General features: G+C 45.7%; 1 long non-coding RNA gene across 2 annotated transcripts in view; it reads right to left on the bottom strand.

Moving 5' to 3' along the window:
- Window positions 1-14,854, bottom strand: part of LOC130576744 (uncharacterized) — a 210,895-nt gene that overhangs the window by 137,583 nt on the left and 58,458 nt on the right. For both annotated transcript variants that reach the window (XR_008965704.1, XR_008965705.1), the window contains exon 2: window positions 7,275-7,392. This is a non-coding gene — a long non-coding RNA (uncharacterized LOC130576744). The remainder of the gene's footprint in view (window positions 1-7,274; window positions 7,393-14,854) is intronic.

Below are 14,854 nucleotides of genomic sequence, written 5' to 3'. Positions count from 1 at the left end.
AGAACCTCGTGGTCTAATTATGTGGTAACCAGCATCTTGCTTTCACAGACTTACATCCATCTGCAAAGAGGGGCAATTGACACACTTCCCGTTGCATTTTTTGCAAGCACRCATACAACTGCAACACTGAATGTACAGCACCTACACATGTCTTTGACAATTTCCTCAAATCTCTTTTCTTTTAACCCTTTCAAGCATACTGCTGACTGTTGTTAATTACAGCTTTAGAGAGAAACCTATSAAAACATAGCAGTGTATTTCCTAGAGATACAGAGGTTTCAATACATGCATCTGCACAGCATTCATCATTTTCCTGAACAGCCCTGCACAAAACAGCGTTTCTGTCATTACATTTTTAATATAACAATTCCCATGGGAAACTGTTGATGAGGACTGGGATACAGATGAAGAGAAAGCAGAAAGATTGCAAGATGAAGGGCTGCTCTCAGCTAGAGATGAGTGATGGTTCTTGTAGAAGCTTATCATTAAATACAGATGAATGGTAGATTATGCCATTTTTAGTAAAAGCTACTAAACCAACAGGAAGGCTGGATTTKATGGAGGAGTTTTTTAAGTGAAGAACTTCCTTGAAAATAAGAAAATGTTTCAGATTTCAGGTGTGGAAATCATCAAAGTTCACAGATACTCCTGACAACAACCAGAGCCAAACTGGCTCATTTGGCTCCTTCTACCACGACTGGATGAGCACRGGAGATCTTGGAATCTCTACAGATCATACCATAGGGGTGGGGGGAGGACTTTGACATAGGGACACAGGACCAACAGCTATCAAAATGTTGTGGCAGCTTAGAAACTCATATTGACCATGGCAAAGCTATCCTAATGCCCCACAAACTCTGTTTCAGGACAATTTGTACTGTCAGGTACATCACTTGTGAGCAGGAGCACGTATCCTGCGAGTTTTCACAGTCCAGCTCACCATCGGTAACTCATTAACTCAAATGCCTGCAACTGTCTGCCCATGACATTATAGCCTGACCTTGGGAAAGCCACCCTCACCAGATTGTGTTAATCTATTAATTGCTCCCTGGTGGGTGCTGATCCTCCTTGTCTTTTTCTGAAATGGAGAAGCAGTGGATTCGGGCATTACACATCATTGTGCTTCAGATTCCCCATCAGAAAAGTGGAGATAGTAACATTTACCTACCTCAGCAGGTAGTCTGGATGCTTAATTAATCCTTTCAAAGCTTCTTAAAATATAGATAAGAGTGAAAAAAAAAAAAACCTTTAATATAATTTTCACTGTGTAATTAAAAAAAGCACAAAAAGCTGTTTTTCCAAGCAATCAATAGTTGTTTAAAAGAATTCAAAACTTATTAAACTATTCATTACTTTAAGACCTGGTGAAACAAGAAAGACCTTTTGAGTAGTTAAKCTGACCTGATGTTTAATTAGAACAAATTCAAAGGCAACAACTCACTCATGATTAAAATAACATGATTTCTGCCATTTCTTTTTATGAAGTTCAGTGAAACTTCATATTTTGTAGTTTAAGCCTTTGAATACCTGAGACCCTGGGAAAAACCAGCCTCACATCTGTGTTTGGGAAGGTCATGGAACGCAGCCCTCAAGAAGTTATGTTAAAGCACCTGAAGGACAGGGAGGGAATTTGAGACAGCCAGCACAGCTTCAGCACAGGGAAGTCCTGCCTGACCTTCTGTGAYGGAATGACGACATCAGCRGGCAARGGAAGAGCTACAGATGTCATTTACCTCAACTTCTGTAAAGCCTTTGATACTGTCCCCCCCAGCGTCCTTCTCTCAGAGATATGGATTCTCWGGCTGCCCTGTAAGGTGGGTGACAAAGGGGCTGGACAGTCACATTCAGAGGATTGTRGTCAACAGCTCAGAGTCACAATGGACATCAGTGACCAACAGTGTCCTCAGGGGTCCAYACTGGGACCAGGGTTTTTAATACCTCCATTAATGAGGTAAACAAAGGATTTGAGTGCACACTCAGAAAATCTGCAGATGACACCAAGCTGAGTGATGCAATTGACACTCCTGCAGGACAGGATGCCATCCAGAGGGACCTGGATAAGCTTGAGAMGTGGCCCATGGGAATCTCATGAAGTTTGAGTGCAAGGTGCTGCAAGGTGCTGCACCTGGATCAGGAAAATCCCCAATTTCTATCCAGGCTGGGGGATGAACAAACCCAGAGCAGCCCTGCTGAAAAGGACTTGGGGGTGCTGGAGGATGAGGGGCTGGACATGACCTGGCTATGTGTCCTTGCTGCCCAGAAAGCCAAACGTGTCCTGGGCTGCATCCAAAGCCCCATGGGCAGCAGGGGAGGGAGGGAATTCTGCCTCTCTCCCCACTCTGGTGAGACCCCACCGGCAGGGCTGCATCAGCTCTGGGACCCCAGCACTGGAAGGACATGGAACTGTTAGAGTGAGTCCAGAGAAAGCCACTAAGTTGATCAGAGGGATGGAGTACCTATCCAGTGACGAAAGACTGAGGTTATTGGGATTGTTCAGTCTKGAGAAGGGAAAGCTTCAGAATGACCTAATGGTGGTCTTCCAGTACCCAAAAAGAGCCTACAGGAAAGATGGAGAGACAGTGTTTACAAGGGCATACAATGACAGGACAAGGGGGAATGGCTTCAAACTTAAAGAGTTTAGATCAGATATTAGGAAGAAATTCTTTAACGTGAGGGTGGTGAGGCACTGGAGCAGACTGACCAGAAAAATTGAGGATGTCCCATCCCTGGAAGTGTTCAAGGCCAGGTTAGAGGGGGCTCTGAGCAACCTGATCTTTTCAAAGGTGTCCCTGCTGATGATGAGGGGGTGGAGCTTGATGATCTCTAAGATCCCTTCCAATCCAAGCCAYGCCATGACGCCATGAACACAATTTAACGAGAGCCAGCTCAATGACAAAAGCTGCCTGCCCCAGGAACTGTCACTGAGACAGCACTACCAGCATTCCCACACGCTATACAAGATGTGACGTGCACCCCAGTGGGAGGTCATGGGGGTGAACAGATCAAGTGCTTGGTTAGTCAAAGTCATAYAAACTGGCTTAACTGGAATCCAGAAGGACTTATGTGCAAAGGGAAACAGTTGTGGGCTGTCTGTCCACGGGAAAGGCCGTCATTCAGGTCCACGCCCGAATTGCATGTCAGCACAATGACCTCCATCCAACAAGTCCTGGCCATGGTAAGAAGCACAGAAGGCACACGCAAGGTCCTTTGTGCCAGGAAAGGCAAGRGGGTACGTGTGGGGGAGCACAAGGACGGAGGCCATAATCAGCAGCACATGCCCTTTGATAGCAATAACTTATATGAGGTGTTTGTTGTTAATTATTAATATTTGAATATGATTTAACATCTTTAACAGTAACACCTCTGTAGGTACAGAGGCAGGACACAGTTAAGATACAAAAGCCTTTGATAAAATTTCAGTTTTATCACACACATACCAGCACAAGCTATGGCTGTGTAAGACTGGGAATATGAGACAACGCTGTAAACATTTAACGTTAAGAGAAAAGATGGTAGGTGACTATTGTTGGAGTAATAAAGAAGTTTAACCTTGTAGTGCCTTAATGCATCGGTCTGGGCATTTACAAAGAGGACAAATGTTTTACTACCATGTATCCYAAGAGATATACAGAAGGTCAAGCTGTTTTTCAGTGTATTTTTACTGTCAATGTTGGAGTGTCCAGCAACTTTGGTGACATTGCAATGCAACAAAACTCCAGATGTGATGTTCACCAATAGACTCAGTTSACCAAAATCCAACACCAAGCTGCTAAGTGATGGTTATAGCATCAAAATTCCTACAACATTAATGCATTAGGAAGTTCACTTGGTTTCAAAAGTACTGCTGTTTCTCTTTTAGGGGCAATCTACTTTGTCCAGAATAACTTTTACATACCTTAGCAAAGAATTTCAAACCTGGATTTTACCTATTTAGCCTTGGTTCACATTCAACATCATCTTCCTGCTGTCTCTCAGTGGGAGAAGTCATGATTGAGAGAGGACAAGGAATAGAGAGAATCTTGTCCTGCTCTGGGAATTCATTTCTGATAATCCTGTTTCTCCAGTCAGGTAGCTGGATTACAGAATTTATTTTGCTTTGGTTTTTAATCAGTCATGTCTCAGCTCAGAATGCCCCACGAATGTCCAGCAGAGCATTGGTAATACAAACAGTAAGTGATTGGAGGGATGCCTGCATGTGGAAATAAAAGCCCAACCTTAATTGAGGGGGGGACGGGACATGATGACAGCGGGTCCTGAAAAATTCACAACGCACCCCAGCAAAAGTCACCCTGTGACTTTTTAGCCATTTAGACCTCTGAGAAAAAAAGAAAAACCAAAATCCTCCTGCTTTTCCCTGATGATGTTTTACATCTAGATTTCAAAGGTATAAAAGATTCMCCAGGCTTGCGGCACTGAATACTCATGGCCTATATATTTCTGATTAGCTATTATAATATATAAAAAAAAAATTTACTAATTTGACAGACTTTATTAGTACAGAGGTTAATTGCCTTTCTCTGACACATTTTCACTGCCTACATCTGTGTCACAACATTATTTGCTTCATTAGTTTTTAAAGTGGAATAGCTAAAACTCAGGTTATTGAAATAATAACGTGTCTGTGACTGTGCTTCTGCACCACAGTATCTGCTTGCAATTCAGCTGATGAATCACCTACATTTCAAGCAGAGCTGGCCTTGCATTTGGARGAATGCCAGGAAAACAGGTCAGTGTTATCAGCTGTAGGCACTGCTACCCCTTTTCATTTCCCTTGCCATCTTCCAAAAACAGTTCTTTCCTGCAAGAAGGTATTAAGAGTTAAGATGACAGCAGCTGAAATATTCCTTTCTCTTTATTGCGAAGCTTTATTTCTTATTGCACCTATTTTTCAAGTCTGATTTGTGGTTTTAGCAAAACACAAGGTTTGGCTGGAAGTTCTGGTCTTTAGGCCATTACTCAGTGGAGCACATTGGTGCTGACTGAATGATTAAGTAGGAAAAGGATTAGTTGACACATACCAGCACCTACTGAGCAAAGGACAAAACAGAAACATAGGTTTCCTGCTGTGAAAATGTACCTGTCCCAATGGAACATCTCTATCTTGCAGCCCACGTCCAAAAATGCCCGTGGATGTGTGTGAAGTGCTGATGGGATAGCCTGCACGATACTGGCCCAACCACAGCAAATGATGAGAGCACAACACCAGGGCTGCCCCAAGCAGCTAACAATCCAATTAAGGCAGTAACAGAAAGCAGACATACAGAGAGCATAAGGAAATGATGAAACAACATGGGCATAACACTGCTCCTTTTTTATTTTTTAYGATTATGCTCGATCAGGAATTACAAGATGAAATAGAAAAGATTGAGTACGCTATCCCAGGAGGCTCTTCCTGACCTCTGTTCCCATGTCAGAYGAAGGCAAGGGTCACGTGCAGCACAGCTGCTGCCCAACTGGGGCTGTGTCTTATAAAAGGGATCGCTCTCACACTGTAGATGAATGTGTGAGTCAGCCAGAGCATGTCCTTTCACTTTCTGTCCTAAATGCGCCTCTGTGMACAGTTCACTGCCTAACTCACACACATGCTCATTAGGTGTTAAATCCACAAAAAGTCACCCTTCACCACCAATGATAAAATGACCTTTAGCACTCCTGACTTCCCCCCCTTAATTGTCACAGCCCACCTTCCTCCAAAAATTTCTTTTCCCCTTTCTCTTCCTCACTGTGTTCCCTGTTTAATGCAAGAAGGATTCTAGGACATTTCCTGACCTTTTGTGCCTTCAGTAATGTAAGAATACAGAAGAAAAACATCTGGAGAAAGCCCAGCTGCAACAGCCTCAAAAAGGTACCTCCAGAACATGCATGTGGCTTGTCCTGCGTGGTTCATGGATGAGCACAGTGTCAGTGCTGTGCTGCTCCGCTCAACCCAGCTCCTGGCCCACACCAGCAAATGACAGGAGAGCCAACCACAGCCAAGGGGGACAAGTCCCCTCCCTCCTACACCTACTCTGCACAGATTCAGCTTGCTCCAGAGCAAACAGTGTGGATGCAGCAAGCCCAGACTGACTTCATCCCCAACAGCATGGATGTGAGCTGACCTGCAATAATTTGCTGACCAGACGAGGCTTATTCTCTGCTGCTGGTCACAAGGGTGATATGAGCAGCCCTGAAATGCCATGAGCCAGAATGTCGGTGGTCTCATCCCAAAATATGCCACAGCTTGCATGGCAACCCTGAGCTGGTTTTGTACAAGCACACTGTGGCACAGCCTGGGAGAACCCCAAGAGAGCAGCAAGGAGTTCACTGCAATCACCTGCCCAGCTTTGTTCCCAGTTCAGAGCAGCTGAAACACAGCTACACATTGCTATGGCTACGCTGGGTTTGATAGCCAGCTCAGTGCTACCTTGTGCACAGCTAAAAGTGCACCTCAGATCACAGGAGAAAGCCAGCACAAGCTGCCTTTCCACAGCAGCTGCTCCCCGTGCAGCTATTCCCCTGCCCAGCCCTTCCTCCCCCTCCACTCACCGCAGAACAAAATCACTGACTACACTGCACATGGGCAAGAAACATAATTACACACACACACACACACACACACACTATCTTGAGCCCTTCATAATTACATTTTAAATTGGTTTACTCAGAATCCTTTCAGCTAATCATTTTCACCCAACTCTAATCAACTCTGAGCACTAAAATAAATATACAGCATCTTTACSTGGTGTAGCCCCTCCCTTCTGCCTTAAGCCCTCACACTCCAGTTTGCTGGGCATTGGGAATTTGGATGTGAACAGTTTTAGGTTCAACTTTCATTATGAGCAAGCACCAGACTTTCATTCTAAACCACCAAAATGCACTAGCAAAATTCACACGTGCAAACCAGTGGCTGCTTCCGYCTCTGTGGAATCCCACAAATATTTCCTTCACTTTTAGTTCCCATGCCTCTGGATAGCTTGTAAATGTGTGGCTGAAGCAGAATGCAAAACCTTGATGCAAACAGATGCCTGATTCTCATTCAAAATCAATAACTGGATTACTTTCCCTCATAACTGAGTCTGAACCAAAGGAGCTCAGTCTGCATCGCAGGAAGCAGTTCACAGCTTCTTACTTGCTGTGAGAAAGTTCTTACACACACAACTGTAAAATCTGCATTTTCATGAGCAAGTCAGCATTTCTTTGAGCTGTCTCTGGCCTATGCTTGCCTGCAGCTTGCATACACAGTTTAGGAAAGGAGGCTCAAAAATTCAACCCCAAGTATCTCCAATTTAACTCACCAGAGCTGAGTATTTCCCATACTCTTCTAGCTGCCTTTCATGACATGATCAGGTTCTCTCCCCTTTCCCCTTCGGCGTGAGTCCTGTGTAGACTGGAGCCAGGCAGCTGGTGTAAAACCTTGAGAACAGTGAAGGAGAAGGGCAGTCATTTTCCCTGGGTTCATACACACCCTTACTAACTCTCAGCAGCACAGCAGTGTGAAGGCAGCTCTCAGCAATGCTTTAATAGCAAAGCCAAAGGTGTGAAGCTTCATTACTTTTAAAATGTACTACACAGCTTTGCATATTCACAGTGTTCCATCTTACAGCCAGAGTGCTGCTTTCCAGCCACCCAGCCTGGAATTTTTCTTACTTTATTCTTTCCCAGAACTCTGTAAGACTGCCTGCTATTTTTAGCTTCTCTTTGTGGGTGGTGAGGGAGAAACCAAGAGGTTAACTGCCTTGTTTGATGGCTCTGCATGGGCACCGTCTTCTACCCTGCTCCAGGGCTGCCAAGGACTAAACCCAGCAGGAGTGTCCCAATCCTTAATGCCGGTTTCTGAGGTTTCACTGGTCTGGGGCAGGTGGGAGGGGAGGTGCATTGCCCKGCTCCAGAGGCAGAAAAACATGTCAGTATTTTAATCACTGGACAGAAAAACAAGTAAGGAGGAAATTAAGTTTCCAAAATACTCTCTTTTTTTTTTAATCCACATCATGAGTTGCCTCACCTGCTACCAGCTGGCTCACAGGGATTATTTGCCCTTGGGCTTTGCCTTCTCTTGCCACATGCCCTCCCCAAAGCAGCTGTGACCACATCACGCTGCCCTCAGCACTGACTCACTCCCTGCCTCTCCACAGGACCTGAGCAAGCTATTTGCCCTCAGTCAACTCTTGTTTATGGGTTCCGATACAAAAGACAAGTGTTCATGTGGCATACTGTATCTAGGAAAATGTCATGCTTCATACATTCAGTTATCAACCACTATGCCAAGTGCTTTATGTTATCTACAAAAAGCAGACTTCAGAGGGAAATGAACTACGGCAAATCAAAGTCTATTACTGGGAAAGAGAGGAGAGTTATAAGCCAGGCTTGCAGCATTCTTCCAGCTGCATAACTTTCTAAATAACTTTACCCARCTGAAGAGTCAATAAATGGTCACCCAGTTACAATCAAAAATAACAATTCATGTACTGTTACCCAGAGGGGCTTTTCTAAAWCCCCAGGGCACAACCGCAGCAGACAGCAGCACACCAGTTCAGAGACAGCAACAAGAAGGGTGAAAAATGTGCCACACCTCCCCAGCAGCTGGGAGGAAAGCAATGAGAAAGTCCCCCTCATCCCACCATTGTCTCCAGAGGCCACTGCCACTCACCTCCTGACTCAAAGCAGGACAGCACTTGGGCTGACCCTCCTACCCCCATGGCCAGGACTGGGCACTGCTTTGAGTGACTGCTCAGCAGGAYCCTGGGCAGTACACAGCCTCAGCCCTGATGCAAAGAATTCATTTCTCCCAACTGTTCCGTGATTTCCCGTCTGCCCTTATGGATACACATGGCAGCAGTGCCTCCCTACCTGCAGAAATCCCCCAGTCCCTGCAGTCTCCAGTTCTGCAACAGGTTTGAGCCCTGCATGGGGAACAGAGAATTATCTGCCCCTTCCACCATTAGCTCCGTAGCCAAGTCCATAGTCACCATTCAAAACATAATCCAGGTATTTTCATTGTAGTACAAACAAGTTCATTCCTGATTCATGGGAATGAAACAAATGGCATTTTTTTTTTCTGATCTTGATTCTCAAAGAGTGAGAGTCACTGAATAAAAGATGGCTTTGAAACATGCCAGCTCCTCTGGAATCAGACAGAAGGGATATRAAATTCAGAAATTAAACCCAAGCTTTATAGCTGCTCATTTGTATTGGGTCAAGACAAAATCAGGAGCCCAGATTCATTAAAACTTTGGTAGTTTGGACACTGGACTTGCATCTGGATCTGTCAGTATGGGTGTACATATATCAGCAGTGAGGAAATTACCATAGGAAATTAAARCTACCAACACACAAATCTGCAGCCAGTAAGAACAATAAAGAGGAACTGTTTAAATGTATCAGGAACAAACAAAATCCTAACAATGGGATAGCTCCACAGCTAGATAGGAATCTCAAAATTGTCAGTCATGATTCATAAAAGAAGAAATATTCAATAAATATTTCAGGTTTGTATTTGGAAACTACTAGGATGATGTATTCTTATCTCACAGTGATAAGGAAACACTTTCTATTCCATCAGTTACTTAGGGGAAAGTTAAACAGCCACTATCAAAACTGAACATTTTTCAATCAGCAGCACTTGGTAAGTTGCACCTCAGCATACTAAAGAAATGTGCCAAGGAGTTTTCCAAAATGTTTGTGTTGATTTTTCACACATCTGGGACCACTGGAGAACCGACAAGACTGGCAAAAAGCTCATGAGGCATTACTATTTACAGARGGTACAACAAGCAGTGTGGGCAGCCACGGGCTGAGGAGTCTAACCCTGATCAGGAGTCAAGCAGATTGATGCAAATGATTAGTGAGATAACAGCCCTTACATGAGTGATACAACCCAGTGTAGCGCCTGGCCTGGAGGTGACACAACTCAACAAGTACCCTTGGCCTCCATGTCTCATTTGCTTTGCACCTTCATTGCGCTCAGATGGCCTCATGTGGGTCAGAATTGAAAAAGGCTAAAAAGATGGCAGCATAATTAATAGTCATCAGCACAACTTCGTGGAAAAATCTTCTCAAATGAGCTTGTTGTTGCTTTTTAGTGAAATTACAAGTTTAGCTGATAAAGATAGCTGTATCTATGTCATGGGTTTCAACATCTGTGAGGTATTTAACTCAGTCCCACACGGCATTCTGATTAAAATAATTAGCACTATCCAGAATTAATGTACCTCATATTAAATCGATTAAAAGCTGGTGAGCCAAAAGTGCTCTAAAAGGCAATCCTAACTGAATCATCCTCATCTTCAGAAGATGTCTAATAAGATCCCACAGAAACCTCTTAAGCCAGTGCTGTTCACTATCCTTAGCAATTAAGAAGAATTTCATTGAAGAAAATGAAAAAATGTTGCTATTGAAAGATAGATCTCCTTTCAAAATTGCTGGAGTAGTAAATGATGGAGAAAAAAATAGTTATATTGGCAGATTTGCATCACTGAGTCAAGTGGATTCACTGGAACCTGAGTTTYAATAAGCCACATGCACCAATGCCTTAAAATCTGCAAATCACTCAATACATGGCAGGAGCCCCACAGCAGGAACAGAAAGTCCTAATGGGTAATTTCCATCTTAGCATTCTGTGGTGCTCAGCTGGACTGGATTTTTACTAGTCTATTAAATTTACCAGGAGAGAAGGCAGCAACAATGCTGAACACTGAACCCAGGGTATTCACACTTGCTGGCTCTGGGATAGAGACAAACCTCTCCAGGCATCTTCAATGTATTGCTGACATTGTCAGACTCCTTCAAAAGGTGTTTCAGAACAAGCACACCACCCTCACTCCCAGCTATCATCACTGGGTTTCAGAATGAATGTTGAATTGGAAAGGATGGACACAATCCCTCCCACCAGTTCACAGGAAGACATCTCTGTCTTGCTTCTCATCTGAGACCCTGTGTCATAAGCATTCAGTCTCTCAGAAGGTCAGCAGTGATCTCCACTCTGTGAGCCAAATTTCTTTTTCCCCTTGATTTTCCATGTGATCTGCCTTAGCCTTTGGCCCAAGCACTCCTGTTTCAGGGGTGCAGCTAGGCTGCATGGCTGCATGGGGCATGGGCATGGCCTTATCCACACCTTTCCCATGCTTAACCTTACAGAACCTRCTACTGATGGTGTGAGGCTGGGCTTAGCAAAGAGCATGCAAGAAATCCAGGAACTCCCACACTGCCCCATACCCCAGCATAAGGACCTATTACATGCTGACTCATAAACCTCATAAAAGTTTAAAGTGATTACTTCTTTCTTTAAAAAAAAAAAAAAAAAAAAAAAAAAAAAAGAGGAAATTATTGGGGCAAGGCTTTGAGCTCTTCTTCTGCTGTTTCAAAGCCATTCTTTTTTGATATGCCAGAGCACCAGTCTCTGCAGTTAATTTCTGCTTCACTGAACATTCACCTCTTTGGGGCTCACTYGGGTGCTCCTGGGAAGTGAGCTCCCACACAGAGGAAGTCAGGGCGGAAGGGTGGAGAACAAACCTCACTTAGTAGCCCTGAGCTCCAGGGACTTGGTTCCTCCAGCACAGGTGCCTCCCAACACAGGCCCAACAGTAAAACTAAAGCTGCCCTGACAGGAGCAAGAGGAGCAAGGGACATGTTCATGAACAGCCATCCTGCTGTGGCRATGGGGAAACCTCCAAACAGATCAGCACAGTGCCACCAGCTCAGTCCCAGCTTGGAGAACTTGAAGCCGTTTTCCAAAAGGCTTAGGCAGAGGAATTATGTTCCTGTAAAACACCAAATTCTGGATCCAGAGCAGGGACTTTGGGCCTCAGCTACTTTAAAATCTCTGTGGGACAACTTGGCACAGGAGGTAAGAATACCAAATTCTTCACTGAAGAAATTAGCTATAATTTCTAGCTAGAAAAAGTTTTGCGCTTTCAAAGCCTCAGCCACAATGCTGCAACAATTTTAAAACAGAGATAAAATTGATACCACTTAATAACTACAAGGTGTATTTTTAAGAGTGTATTTCTTCTTTTAAAAAAGTGTATTTCTTAATTTCTTAATTGCCATGACACTACATACAAAGAAATCTCCTATACAAAACTCYGCACCAGCCTTTGCAGGATCTCTGTCCAAGAAATAATGCAGCACAAGGCTCAGCAAGCTCACCATTGCCCGTGTGCCTGGCGGAGCTGACTAAAAGACCAGTAGCAGCTGGCAGGAAATGGGTAAGAAAGCTGACCACAGATAAACTGTAGGATGCTGAAGAGTAGCAGAAGATATACTCTGGGAGAGGAAGCCAAGCTGTCAGGTCACACTGCAGTCTAGTGCATACAGTACATACAGTCCGCTATTGAAGCATGCGGCCACCAGATAATGGTCAGGGGACACAGCTGTCGGGCASCGATGAAGTAACTCCAAGGAGCCTGAAGCACAGTGTGGTACAGCTGCTGCGGATGTTTCTGTTGAGCAGGATAAAGCCTGCCTGTCTCGAGGGTACCATAGCAAATTCAGTGTCATGTGAGCGGCACTAAATAATTAGGGCCACGATGCTCATTTAAATCAGTACTGATCGAAACAGGATCCCAGCGAAAGCTCCTCGGAGCCAGAGCTGATCCGAACTTACACGGGAGCACACAAACACTGCATAGCCTAAATAAAACAACGTTYATGTTTCATGCTTATTTTGCAGGTAACGCTCCCAGCAGCGTCAGGGAGGGTTTTTTCTCTGCGCTGCAGRTTTGGGAAGTCGGCTGCTGTGCGGAGGCGGGTGGGGGATTTACCTCCACTTCAGCGACAGCAGGACAGGTATCATTTAACATTGGAGGCTGTGCCCAGGCTGAGTGCTGGTGTATCTGCTGTGGAGATACTGAACTTTTCTCATTATATGATGAAGGTAATTATGGGTCATTAACCTGCTGGGTGGGAAACAGTGCAGCATGCAGAGGGGAACCAGGAGAAATGTGATGACAGAGCAGGGCATGTTTTGCTGGTTTTGCCAAACAGCCAGAAAGCGGCTACTGGATGATACAGGGATCAAAGAGCAGGAGTTTAAAATACATTAAGTAATGGCTTATAAACGCTGATTCTTAGTCATGCTGCCCTCTGAGAGATTTTTTTCAGATGATCCATTGGCTGAAACCTTATTTCAGGCTCAGGAAGCTGCTAAGGTGGCAGGAAAGAGCCTCATCCAGACCCACAGATGTGTGTTTAACAACATTTGCTCAGTGAGAGAAGGCAGCACCCTGACAGGCGACGCTGGCCTTCAGACAGCCTAGGAGACGCCTACGCTCACCCCAGTGCCCGAAGGAAGCATTAACCGTGCTCCAGCTGTGGAGAGATGTTTCAGCACGGGGSAGAGCCGCTGCCAGGCTGCAGCAGCGCAGCGAGAGGCGAGGGGAGCGCTCCGAGCCCACCGGGCACCCAGGGCCAGAACCCGCCCCTCAGCGGCGAGCAAAGGCGGGAGRGGCGAGCGGCTGCACGGGGACGGAGCGCTGCTTCCTTCTCACTCTGCAGAACAAAAGGAGCCGATGCACTAACCGATCTGACATTTGCTTTGGTGGTGGTGGTTTTTATAAAAAATTCCTAGCGTTCTCTAAATAATGGGAACAACGGGGCTTTGCACCTGGGAAGGCCGTTGTGCCTTTCTCTCCGATAGGCAGGATATCAGGGTTAGCTAAATATGAGTTCAGCTGCGGGACTGACTCACCGCTTGTTCCTGGAACTGTCTGAAGGAGGGGAGGATGCTGTGGGCAGGCTCTAACTGTATCATCTGGGTTAGGGCCGGTAGCAGATGGTCCTAAAAACATACTTCCATGTGGGTTTAAAATAGCGCAGCACCCACAATCAGCTGAATGGGGAAATGTGAAAAAGGCTTGTCACACAAGGAATGCTGCTGTGAAGATCTGCAGTCAGGAGGGGATCCAAAGTTTCACCAGCCTTCACAGTATAGAAGTGCCCAAGGCAGTCTCCTCGTTCACATTGGCTCTCACCACTGCCATGTCCCACCAGCTCTGTCAGGGCAATTCTGGCCTTCCCGTCGTATTTCATGCAAGAGAACAAACTTCCCCCCCACCACCATCATAAAATAAAATGAGGAAACTTTCTCCTAAAGCAGCTTTTCTAGCGAAGCAGCTCTCCCTGTCCACTGCATAAGCTTAAGCCCAAAAAACTGCAGTGAAAAAAAAGGAATCCCTTGTCCTTTGTGAGTCAACCTACTGTAGTGCTGGTCAGCAGCGACAGCCCTAAATAGTCGGAGTCTATAGTTACATCCTGTTGGCTGCTCTGATGCCACACACAGAGTGAAAGATGTGGTGACAGGGCAGGAATTGGCAGACGGCTCCAAGGCGTCAAGCAGGCGGCTCTCCCGAGAAGGAAGCTCAGCTACCCCGGGGTCAGCAGGGAGCAGCCCAGGGAGCTCGGAGAGATGCCCCGAGTGCCAGCCTTGCGTGAGTGTCCACACCACAGCAGCCACAGGACAGTGTCCAGCTGGCCACGGGAGGCACASCAGTGCAATGAGCACTGCAGGGCTGCCCTCCTCCTCGCCCCAGCCCACCCAGGGCAGACCTCATGAAACCAGCAGTGGCTGTCCTCACCTCGCAAGTGTGCATTTCCTTAGCTCCCAGTACAACCAGCACGGAGACCCCTTCCTGCGCATCTCCTGGGACTCTGCCAGCTGGTGCCGTCTAGTTGAAGAGAGCTGGGGTGACTTGCTTATCAAGACTCGGGTTAACTCTCAAAACTCCCTGTGCCTGAGGGAGCGGGAGGAAGGGAAAACTTGTAACTTCATTGCTATTGTGTGCCTGACTTCCTTAGGCTGACGGGTCCAGAGATGCTGCGAAGAAAACCCTTCCATTTCCCCACCCCTCCCCCTGTCCTCCCTGCTGTAAGAGCTGTTACT

The sequence above is a fragment of the Malurus melanocephalus genome, unplaced genomic scaffold (assembly GCF_030028575.1).
Source record: "Malurus melanocephalus ecotype Western Australia unplaced genomic scaffold, MMel_1.1 scaffold_6, whole genome shotgun sequence".
NCBI classification, from domain to species: Eukaryota; Metazoa; Chordata; class Aves; order Passeriformes; family Maluridae; genus Malurus; species Malurus melanocephalus.
The sequence above is the reverse complement of the archived record's forward strand: the minus strand, read 5'-3'. Positions and strand labels throughout refer to the sequence as shown.